Raw genomic sequence first — 10857 nt, 5'->3', positions numbered from 1 at the left:
ATCTCCTACCATATTTTATTTTTTATTTGTTTAATAAATTCGGATACGGATAATTTCCATTTCCATTTTGGTTCGGATGCGGATGTTTCGGATACGAATAGGCATTTTCTCGAATACGAATATCGGATATTTCAGATTATCCGCTACCACTTTCCACCCCTATATACTGGTGTTGCGTGTAATTCGTAGCCAACAAAATGAAGACCACTGTCGATAACAAATTTTCTTTTTGCAGGAAAACAGCAGATAACAATATCAATGATACAGTAGAGGCCAAAACCAAGATGCAAAATTAACTAGTAATAGGAGTACAATTTATAAACTAAAACAGCGCCACTTATTTCCGAACGGAGGTAATAGTACAATTCGATGCAGTGATCTACACCGAACACCGTCATACAAATCTCGATCCGAACAGCACAAATACTACGTACGATAGAAACAAACTGTATATGAGCAGCTCCTAGTAGATGTAGATCGATCATCGTAGGATATCCTGGTGTTGGCGGTACGAACTCTTGTGTCAGCAGCACGTGTCGAGCAGACAGCAGCAGCAAATCGCAGCACAACTGCAGATGAAAACGGACCACGCAGGTTATAGAAGAAATCAAAACAGACAGCAGTGGGTAATCTTGACGATCGAGTGGCCGTACCATCCTTTCCAGAAGCCGTCGCCGCTGTCCTCCGGTTCCGGCGGCGGGGCCTGCTGCTGCTGGTAGCTGGCGGCGACAGGCGGCGGAGCGCCGTAGACTGGAGGCGGGTAGGCCTCCTGCCCCGGCGGCGGGTACGCGGTGCCCGGTGGCGGGTAGCTCATGGTCGACGCCGCGGTCGAGATCGCACAGAGAAACGCAAGACGGCAGAACTAGTGCAGTGGCGATTGCTGTACCTTGGCAGGTGCTCTCTGCTCTCGAGTTTGTGATGTTCTTCTACCGGAGCATGGCGACCCTTTATATAGTGATTGACGCCACGAGGGTACGTCGCTTAGCCGCGTAAAACTATGGCGGTTGCACACATATCCAAATTTCAAAGGGTCGCCGGTCCGGCGATCACACGGATGCATCGATTCGCGCACGGCGGCGACGGCGGGTTTCACTTACTCCGGTAACGCGGTTTTGAAAGGCGTCACTCGGAAGGAGAGACATCGGTCCACATTTGCGTGTGCTCACGCACTCCACGCCTCCACCGAACGTCGGCTAGCTAGCTGATTCCCGTTTGGATGTGTGCTGGACTGGACTCGGTTCCATCGGGTTCTGCGCCGCCGTTTCGAACTGGTCCACCGTTGAGACGAGAAGTTCCAAACGAATCGGGTTCCATAGCTGGCGAGGTTTGATTTATGTTTTGAGTTTGTAGAACTTTTCTCTGAAATTTCATACTACCTTGTGTGGCGTCAGCTACACTACTTTGTCTAAGAGCAACTCCAACGCGCCGATCCAAACGAACGCACACTTTGTCCGTTTTTCGTTTATTTGGGTCGGCCGCCCGCTTGGCGTCCGCATTGTTTTTTATTTTGGATCGGCCGTGCGTTCAACACGCGCGATCCATTTCATGTCCACGCATAAATTTAACAGGCTCGCGGTCATAGATCATGTCAGCGGCCATGCCATCACCCAATATTAATACCAGTGCCATGTCACCGGCCGGCATATAATGCCAGCTTCCAAAAAACCACCGCACAGTTCATGCTGGCGCACTTGCCAGCGGCCAGCACACATGCCAACACATAAAAATGGATGAAAATTCGACCACGCCATCTCGGCCATGGTCATGCCAGCAGACTTGTCGGCATACAAAAAAGGGATGATGCTCTCCGCCATAGATCACTCGTCGTCGAACTTGAGCATGTCGGCCTGCATCTTCTCGAACCATGCATGGTCTCTTCCTCGGCGACATGGTGTCCAGGTCCACTTTCATGATGTCCACCCCCGTCATCATTGCTAGCGAGCGTCACTTCTTCCGCCTTGGTCTTGGCATTGGCGGCCTCGATCTCGAGCATCTTGGCTTACTTCTCCGCACCGAGCTCAAGCCTCCTCCTTTGGATCTCCATGAAGGCATTTATTTGCTCTTCCTTGTCTTGCCGGCGCTTCTCCTCCCTCGTGTCCTTCTTACTAGTCATGCCCTCCACGGTTGCAAGCAAGACAATGGATGCCGCACCGTGCTTGTCCTCCTTTTTGGAGTTGGTCTTTCCCCGTAGCCGTGGCTTTTCGCCCCCCAAGTTCCTCCACGGCTTTCTTCCCCCACGCGCCATGACAACGGCATATTGCGCCTTGAACTTCTCCTCACTGTTGATGACCATCCAACAATGGGAGAGGTTGAAGGACTTGCCCTCATATTAGACCTTGAATGCCTCAAAAGCTTGGAATGCCTACAAATGAATAGCATGCAAGCATATGGGCAAATGGACATGCAAGCATAACGAATAAAAAGAGGGGTGCATGTATACCATATCTTTCATGCCAATGCCGCTCACGGGGCATGCCTTGATGCTCTCAAGGGTGGCACAAAACTTATTGCACTCTTGTTGTATCACCCTCCATCACTTCGAGAGGGACATCCACCCACGCTTGTTTTGCATTTGATACGGCACAAACTTCTTCTGTTCATGGTACTCACAATGAACACGATGTCAAAAGGTTGATGTCTTTTGTTCGCCGACCTTGGGGTCTTTCAGAATGTCCCTCCAACACTCACAAAAGAGTATGTCCTCGGACGACATGTAGGCCTTCGTTCGCTTGCTTTTGCGCTTCAGCTTCGCCCCGGCTTGGTTGTCGAGCTCGTCCTCAAACAAAGCCTCCCTGTTGATGTCCATTTCATCCTCTTCCTCGAGGCCATAGTCCTCCAGGAACTCGTGGTCGAGCGGGAAGCTACCCAAGCCGACCTGATCTTGCATGAAAGCGTCGTTCATGCCAGTTTGATCATATGTGGCTGGTATGAATGGCGCTCGGCTGTCTTGGCCTTGGGTCTCCTCGGGATCGTAGCTAGGCAGCCGCGGCGGCACCGCCAGCGGAGGCAGCGGCCGCCGCACCACATTCGAAGATGATGTTCTCGACGATGAAACGGTTGGTCATTTTGTCGTCGCCAGCCGCCGGCATTCTGTCGAACAGGTTGCGGGCGCCAGGGAGCATGTCGGCTGGCATCTCCCATGGGTGTTTCCTCACCCTTGTGGAGCATGATGCACCGGCCACCAGCATGGCGTTGAGGTAGATGGCCACTAGCGCGGGCGCGGGCGTGGACGACGCCACCACGCTCACCTCCGGCGAGCATTCCCCGGAGAAGCGGGAGGCTTGTGGATAGACGTGGGAGCCGGGAATCGGCTGTGTGGCAAACGCGCAGACGACTCTGGTAGCACCATCGGAGAAAATGCCGACGAGTCTGATGAGCCCGCGCCGGCTAGGGTTTAACACTAGGCAGATCAAGGTCTCTCTCGTTGCCGCGACGACTTGGGCATTGGTTTCCTCCTACTCTGCGGCGGCGGTGAGGGCGATGACAGCCACCGCTTTGTCCCTTGCGTCCTGTGCGTGCCTCCGGCCCTTCCACTTGGTCGAATGCATGACCCGCTCCTCGGCCGTCAGCTACTTCTTATTCTTGGGCGGCGCCACGGTCTTGCGGGGCGCACGGGGCTTGCCTTTGGCGGAGGTGGTGGCGGTGAGGCCAGACAAGGCAAGGGAGGCGAGGCCGGCGGCGGCATCGAGGGTTGGCGCGTCGTCCATGGCGAGCGGCCGGGAGCGCGAGCGGGTGGGAGGGTTTTGAGAAAGTAGAGGGAAATAGTGGTCGTTATGCCACCGATAAGCGGGCCAGGGGAAGTAGTAGGCGCAAGTCGCGCGCGTCTGTTTTTAGTTTGGGTCTGCGCGTTGGACCGATTTTTCTGTCCGCGGCGACCCAAACGAACACGCGCGAACGAAATGAGTCGGCGCGTTGGAGTTGCTCTAACCCCCTTATATTTTGAATGAAATATCAACTAAGAAAATATGAGTTACCTTTATCTTTATCTTTTCCTAATAATAAAGGGTCGACCGCTTCTGGCCATATGTCGTTAGCAATTTTGGAGAAAAGTCCATCTGTTTCTGTGAATTCAACTCGTTGTCCTATTTTGAGTGGAGAAAATGGTTTGTTTTTCTTTTTTAAGAAAACCCCCTGGTCTTTTAGTTAATCAACCCGTGGTCCTAAATTTAAGTGAAAAAAATGATTCGCTTTTTCTAGAAACCCCCCTGATCTGATCTTGTAGTTAATCAACCCGCCATCTGTCTATTTTTTTGGAGAGGTTCAAATGCTTTTTAAAAATATCCAGATCTTTTAAACCCTAATTCTAATTTTTGACATGACATATATGAAAATTGATTAGAAAAATGTCTAGAATCTAAATATGATGTTATTTTACCTCTTAAATATTTAAAACGTATGACTCAAATGCTTTTTTTAAAATATTCATATCTTCTAAACCCTAACTCCAATTTTGACATTTATGTATGAAAATTGATTTTAAAAATATGTAGAATCTGAATATGATGTTCTTTTACCTATTAAACATTTTTAAATGCTATTTAGGGGATAATATTAATCAGTAGCAAATGATCCATCTTTCTTTCGTACTAGTGTAGATCAGGTTAGAAATCAACACCTCGGCAAAATTAGTTTGGAGAAGAAAGAAACCATCTATAACCACCCATGTAGGACTCGGTAAAACCTCCAAGTAGAAAAAAGTAGATTTCTCATCTTATGCGGAGAGAAAGAGAGACACCTTAGAGTTGGTCACATTCAAGTGAGTTGTGACTGTGAGCACTGAGGCCGTCGTCGACAAGGGTGAGAAGAAGGATAAGCGACAACATAGATGAGATGCACGTGGATCCATTGAGGTTCAGTCATAATTATTCTGTGAGCTGTGCTATACACACGACAAAATATGGACGACTCATAGACGATGCTTAAAATTCTGCCGGACATGCGTCCATACATCAGGCATCAGTCGCTGGATTTTGATGTCGTGCATGCATCGGGCACCAGGATTGTGCATGAAGCAATTTTGTTATTCTGTTAGGGAGGTGTGGCATTTTTTCTCATTGCAACGTAAGGTTTTTTTGCTAGTTACTTAGTAAAAATAGTAAAATAGTAATATTAAAAACTTCTTTCAAATACAAGTTTTGTGGCATATTATTTATATTTTGCTAGTCAAAAGTTGATCCGAAATGCAGGGGTACAAATAAATTCGAACGGAGAAAGTACTTGTTTATTTATGAGAAAAATATATTTTTCATCCCCCAGCTCCTAAATCGACAAATCTTAGGGCCTATTCTACAACTCCATCAAATCCGCAACTTCAGCTTCTCGAGTGAGCTTCTCGCTTGACCCAACAATCGAAAACCGTTCGGGAGCGACACTGGCTTCTCCCAGCGCTGAAGCCTAGCTGGGAGGCAAGAAGCCCGTTGGCCGCCCCTTTGCGTTGGCTGGTGCCTGGAGGCAGCCTAGGAGAGGGAAAACGATTCGATCGAGGAGGACTCGGTCCTGTGCATGAGCGTGGGCGTACGTCGAAGCGCTCGCGCAAGACATTTTCCTTGGCAGTGGCAACATCTTGTAAATAGAGGGAAGTCCAGATTCTGTAAAATGTGGAGCTCGGTTTTCGTTGCTTATCAAAAAATGCACTACCGCACGAAATAACTTTGTGAATTTAGCTTCTAGGAGCTAAACCGTTCGGCTGCGCTTTGACTCTGGAGTTTGTGAAATTGAGAGCCGGAGAGTTTCAGAACATGCCCTTAGTCCCCCAACTTCTCAAAGCATAAAAGTTTAGTCCATCATGCCGCCTTGGGCGGGTTTCATTTGACGTGGATACAATTTTGACCAAAACTTAACACATCATCTCAGTTTGACCGCCAGGTTACAAAGCACCCAATGCACAAAGTACATGCATTTATACACACACTTGTTGGATGCAGCAAGGAACGCAGGCGAGCGGGCACAGCGACAACTCTCTGGATGACTCGAGAGCTAGCGGGCAGAGGTTGCACGATAGCAGGAAGAGAGTTGGGATGTCCACGGCTTGGGAAGCAAGCAAGGGCACGCGCGATTGCAGAAGGTTCACTGGAGATGACTTCCTGCGGAGGTGACATGTGACACTATGCGGACATCGATCTAGATGCCACGAGGAGGCTCGGGGAGAGGGAATAAACAACTAGGGGCTCACCCAGAGCATGTATGTGTGCTTGGACGCGACAGGGAAGCACCAAAGCGATGTTGTGGGTGGTGGAGCACGGGCTCGCGGGGGGGGGGGGGGGGGTGAGCTTGTGGATGAGGGGCTACTTAGGGGGACGCACGAGGCTTCAGTAGGACCACATGGAGCTTAGGAACCCTACAAGGAGAACCAGAGTTTGGCAAAGGAGGCGATCAAGGCACGGTGATTGTCATCGGAGTCGGGGGCGACGTTATGTGCATCGGCAATTCAGGGCCTCCAACGTAGATTATTTCGCCATAATTTACTATGATGGCAAGGCGGACCGCCTAGACATGGTGGTTTGTTCAGCGAGGTCGTTGGCCACATGTACGAGAGTTGACACTTGGGGCGGCATGAAGCGGGCTCCATCCGTGTTCTCTCTACAAGACAAGAGAGTTGTTGAGTCTCGAGAGAGAAGCAGGGTACACCGAGGAGGACCAAATGGTGCAAGGAGGAGGAGGTGAGGAGGGCTATGCCAGCAGCAAGGTCCAACATACGAACGGTCTCAATGTGTTCCAAGGACGATTGTGTCGTACTTGTTGCACAAATCACAACGCTAGGGGCAGGGATTGAAATGGGGTGACTTGGCGACCACATGGAGTTGGAGGCAAGCATGAGGGCCTCTCCAACACTGACCCTCCAATCGGACACCGCATCCGTTCATGAACCGGTGAGAACCAGTCCACGGGCAGCCGGCCATTCAATCATAGTTGCATACAATTCAAAGCAAATTTCAACAAGCCATTTTTTCTTTTGCAAACCGGATGATTTTCATATAAACAAGAGCACATTCGTTACATTTTGATATTTTTCAGTAAAAAAGGCGACCCGACCTAAACCAAGCCTATGGCAGCACCCGTCCTCCATGTCCCTGTTGTTCCCTTCTGGCGATCGCTGAGTGCATCTCACCGTATCCACAAGCGGCGGCGATGAGACCCGTGAAGTGAAGGTGCGGTCGTCGACAAGGAAGAATAGGACATGGGAGACGGACCGGCCCTCTTTGGACTTGAGACCCCAGTGCCTCACGCGCACTACTCCTCGATGCAAAATATTAATATGTAGCAATAAATCTCCATTCTTTGCAACAACTCACCGAGGAAATGGCAATTTTTGCAACATGCAGATCATCAAAAGTAATGCATGTAACCTCACAAAAACACTTTGGAGCATGAATCAAATCAACTGGAACAGACAATCGAAATCGTGGGTATGTCGTCAAGAATTCTCGCATGCTACTGCTACGTGTTATTCATCACCAACAAACTGAAGAGACTAAGACTCTGCCAATAACAATACCGTGATACAGAATGAAGCCAAAATCCAGATGCAAAATTAACTAGCACAACGAGCCCATACAAATCTCCACCCGGACAGCACAAATACTACAATAGAAATAACCATGATCAACTATGAGCAGCTCTGAGTGAGTAGATCATCGTGGGATTTCCTGGTGTTGGCAGTAGGAACTTGTGATCAGAAGCACATGTCGAGCAGGCAGCAGCAGCAAATAGCAGCACAACTGCAAATGAAAACGGACCACGTCAGATTAGAAGAAATCAAAACAGAAAGCAATGGGAAGATGGCGCGTAGTCTCGACGATCTAGTGGCTTATATATCACGGCTCAGAATGTAATGACGTACGTACCATCCTTTCCAGAAGCCGTCGCCTCCGCGGTCCTGCGAGTCCTGCGGCGGGGCTTGCTGCTGGTAGTTAGCGGCGACAGGCGGCGGCGCGCCGTACCCTGGAGGCGGGTAGGCCTCCTGGCCCGGCGGCGGGTACGCGGTGCCCGGTGGCGGGTAGCTCATGGTCGACGCCGCGGTCGATTTCACAGAGACAATAGAACTACTGAAGCAGGGCTGGTGATGCTACGAGGCGCTCTCTGCTCTCGACTTTGAGATGTTCTTCTATCGGAGCATTGCCCTTTATATAGCGAACACGACGAGCTGACGAGGCAGCATACGCTCGTAATATAGTCCTATTATTAGGATTACTTAGGCGCGTTATCCTAAGGCGGTTGCGCACATCCAAAATTTTGAAAGAGAATACATTGGTAGTCCACCTGGGCACGGCGACGGCGGATTATTTTTCTCTTCTTCGTCTGGCAAAAACGCGTTGTTGAAGGCGTCACTGAGAAGGAGAAGCATCGGACATCGGTCCACGTTTGCGGGCACGCAGCGACCGTTGATCTGCATGGTGGTGTACGTACTGCTGCACATTGGTCTGCTGGCTGCTTCCCATTTGGACGTCTGCTGGGCCTCGCTTCCATCGGGTTCGTCGCCGCCCTTTCGAACTGCTCCACCGTTGAGATGCGCCGCGCGGAGAAGTTCCAAGCGAATCGGGTTCCGTAGTTGGTGAGGGTTGATATTGCTACAAGATTGTTTGTTTTTCTAATGTGGTGCTAGGGTGGTAGTAGTAGGCACTAGTCTTTTCGGAACTGCTCCAACAATTCTGGCACTCACCATGTTTGATGGTCGTTTGCCGGCGTCTTTTCTTCTTGTTGCGCTGGTCAAATTTGATGACCGTTGCCATTCGATAGGTTCGGCTCACCTTGTTTCAAGAAACGAAAAAGGTTCGGCCCATCGTGGACCTACACATCAACCCTACATGATATTTCAGCACGCGTTTTTTCAGTTGGAATGGTTCTCTCTCTTCAGGAATTTTTTTTTACTGTCTATAAATATGACTGTGTGCATCAATTGATGCAGAGTCCGAGGATAGTACCCTTCATTCCAAGGGAAAAGAAAATACAGGCTCTTGGTGAACGGCGCAAACAACATACAAGTGATACCCTATAACAACCATGATTCGTAATCAACCTTATGTTGTTTACGTGCTATTTACAGAAGGAAGCTGGCCAAAACCTCTTTTGAAATAGGCTTTCATCTCACTTTATAAATAAAGGAGCCATCAAGGCCATACAACAAGTTCATAAGCAGCAAAACAAAATATAAGCCCATTGGGGCAAAAACACACACATGCCCAAATGTGAAAAAGGAGAGGAAGAAAGACCACCAAGTGACCAATAGATCAGCGGCTAAGAGGCGAGGCGGTGAGCAGCCAGAGTCATCGCTTCCATCATGTCGTCAAGTCGATCTCGATCCCACTGCCTAGAGAGCGTCTACCAGACTTGCAAAAACATCAGGAATTTGAAGACATAGTCAGTTGCATGCCGTAAGAAGACCCACTCAATCATCATCGTGTTACGCGTCATCCATAGGATCCAAGTCACTGTCGTGAACACTAATCAGAAGAGGCATCTCCTCCTCACGATTTGGTTGGCCCGAGTTTCGAGAAACCTAGCCAGGTCCAAGGCTTCCCACTATGGCCCCTAAACCTCACCGACAAGTACCAAAGAAAGTGAGCCGTGAGGCGGGCGGAGAAGAAGTGGGTTCCCGTCTCCGGGCTACCACAAAGCAGGCATAGCCCATCGCTAGGATCGTGGCGCTTGGACACCTCCATGCTCGATAGGAGGCGGTCAAGCAAAAGATGCCACACAAATATCTTGATCTTCAAAGGACAGGGCACTTGCAGACTAAGGCATAGCCTAGTGGTGGGAAGGGGCTGATGCCCTCCCACCCACCCAGGTTCAAGGCATGGTACTTGTAATTTGGGTTTGTTGCACCAATTATACTGTAGGGGGGGGGGGTTCCCTTACAGTCTTTCTGTCAAAAAATGGACAGGGCACTTTTCACAAAGGTATGCAAGCGACACAATCGGCATAGGGTATGATATGCCGAGCGAACAAAGAAGAACACCGATGGGGGTAGGCGCAATATATGGCGTCCAAATATTCCAGGTGTAAAAGGGGAAGAGTCGTCTGAAGTATGGCCGAAGCAGTGGTTTCCTCGGGTCCAAATGATTGAGGGAACGGGACGTTCCAGACCCCATTGTGTGCGGCCAAGGAGACCAACGGGAAGGGGTCAGCGAAGATAGCAAACAAGTCTGAGAAATCCACGTATAACACAGACCCATCCACCCAAGGGTGAAGCCAAAAGAGGGTCCCATGTCCAATGCCTATGGAGATAGGGAGCCCTAGGCGAATCTCATTCTTGATCGACCTAATCGACTTCCAGAACTGAGATCCCTTCCTACGCTCACACATCAGTAGCAGACACCCTCCAATTATTTCGCTTTAATAAGTTGCAGCCCCACGCCGTTGTCCTCACTTAGGATCCTCCAAACTCATGTCAACATAAGAGTCACATTCATACATCAAGAGGTGCTACCTCTTGAGCACTGCGTTGATTTTCCCTTGAAGAGGAAAGGGTGATGCAGCAAAGTAGCGTAAGTATTTCCCTCAGTTTTTGATAACCAAGGTATCAATCCAGTAGGAGGCTACGCGCGAGTCCCTCGCACCTACACAAAACAAATAAATCGACGCAACCAACGCAATAAGGGGTTGTCAATCCCTACACGGTCACTTACGAGAGTGAGATCTGATAGATATGATAAGATAATATTTTTGGTATTTTTATGATAAAGATGCAAAGTAAAATAAAAGCAAAGTAAAAATCAAAGGAAATAACTAAGTGTTGGAAGATTAATATGATGAAAGATAGACCTGGGGGCCATAGGTTTCACTAGTGGCTTCTCTCAAGAGCATAAGTATTTTACGGTGGGTGAACAAATTACTGTTGAGCAATTGACAGAATTGAGC

The 10857-nt window shown here is 49.2% G+C and overlaps 2 long non-coding RNA genes across 2 annotated transcripts; both read right to left on the bottom strand.

The window, feature by feature from the left end:
- Positions 1–267: 267 nt before the first annotated feature.
- LOC123185905 (uncharacterized) lies at positions 268–1047 on the bottom strand. The gene is made up of 2 exons (XR_006493525.1): positions 654–1047; positions 268–569 (listed from the first exon to the last, which is right to left on the bottom strand). It is a non-coding gene; the product is annotated as an uncharacterized lncRNA (long non-coding RNA).
- Positions 1048–7409: 6362 nt separating this feature from the next.
- On the bottom strand, positions 7410–8129 carry LOC123185904 (uncharacterized). Its single transcript, XR_006493524.1, has 2 exons — positions 7845–8129; positions 7410–7718 (listed from the first exon to the last, which is right to left on the bottom strand). It is a non-coding gene; the product is annotated as an uncharacterized lncRNA (long non-coding RNA).
- Between the last annotated feature and the right edge of the window lie 2728 nt (positions 8130–10857).

The sequence above is a fragment of the Triticum aestivum genome, chromosome 2A (genome assembly GCF_018294505.1).
Source record: "Triticum aestivum cultivar Chinese Spring chromosome 2A, IWGSC CS RefSeq v2.1, whole genome shotgun sequence".
Classification (NCBI taxonomy): Eukaryota; Viridiplantae; Streptophyta; class Magnoliopsida; order Poales; family Poaceae; genus Triticum; species Triticum aestivum.
Note: the sequence above shows the minus strand (reverse complement) of the source record. Positions and strands in the feature narration are given on the sequence as shown.